Below are 1,067 nucleotides of genomic sequence, written 5' to 3'. Positions count from 1 at the left end.
AATTCAATAAATATTTAACACTTTTAAATCTAAAAGTATAAATTTAATATATGTGATTTAAGCCGTTCCCTCTGGACCACCTCTTTTGAAGTCCAAATACTTGAAGTTGCACCGGTCAAAGCTCCTGTCCATCTCCGTATTGGATACACTCTTCCGTATCGAAGCTAGCAGAATAGATCATAAACATATAAATCAAGGAGACGAACCCCATCTCATAGAACAGTCATTGAAAATGTTCCTCATCAAGTCTAAACAATATGACTGGAAGTATGAGCAAGTACTTGTGAAAGGTGTGGATTAAGGAAAACGATAGTGATGAGGAGGCAATCAAGGGTCTATTGTTCTAGAGATGCTACCACTGCTCTGCTACCATGCAAAATGTAACGCAACTGACAGATATTCACCTGGCTTGTTTGCTCTGTAAACATTCTTTCCTATCATCGTAAACTCCTTGCACAAATTGTGCACACACATCCGGGCATTACCTTCATAAACGGTGGAGGAGAGGTATTCTTCTACGAGACTAGCTTAAAAAGCTAAAAATCTTATTCTGAGATTTCTCTGTCCAGATATATTTATGCCACATCAAGAGCCGAAATAATAACTCGAAGCAAATGCTAGTATAAATAATGAGGGAGGACACAATTCAAAGCATACCTTTCTCGCCCTTTTGGCTAAGATCAAGTGTAGTATCTATTCTTATAGGTTTAATATATGATACGTGGTTCAATGAACCACACGATATTAAATTAATTTCTTTAGGGGGAAGCCTCATACGGTAGCTTGCTACCAGAGCCTTCACGTGTCGCTTCTGTCTTGCACTACTGTAGAAGCCTGGCGCACCCCACACCCAACTCAATATAAAAATCAAATTATGCTTTCATTTGTTTGTGTCAGCATTTGATAAATTGATAGTATGTGTTTGATATCTGAAAAATGTCACTTAAATCAATCTTATGTCGACACACTTTCTAGTGACAAAATATTAGACAAAAGTTGCTTGCATAGTTACGTACCCAAACTTAACATATAGCTCCAAATTACATAGCAACAAATTTTTGTTTTGG

General features: G+C 37.1%; 1 non-coding gene across 1 annotated transcript; it reads left to right on the top strand.

Annotated features, from left to right (window-relative positions):
• The first annotated feature begins 653 nt into the window (after window positions 1-653).
• LOC131069058 (U2 spliceosomal RNA) lies at window positions 654-848 on the top strand. Its single transcript, XR_009112105.1, has one exon. It is a non-coding gene; the product is annotated as a U2 spliceosomal RNA (small nuclear RNA).
• Window positions 849-1,067: the final 219 nt, after the last annotated feature.

This window comes from Cryptomeria japonica, chromosome 4 (assembly GCF_030272615.1).
Source record: "Cryptomeria japonica chromosome 4, Sugi_1.0, whole genome shotgun sequence".
NCBI classification, from domain to species: domain Eukaryota; kingdom Viridiplantae; phylum Streptophyta; class Pinopsida; order Cupressales; family Cupressaceae; genus Cryptomeria; species Cryptomeria japonica.
Note: the sequence above shows the minus strand (reverse complement) of the source record. Positions and strands in the feature narration are given on the sequence as shown.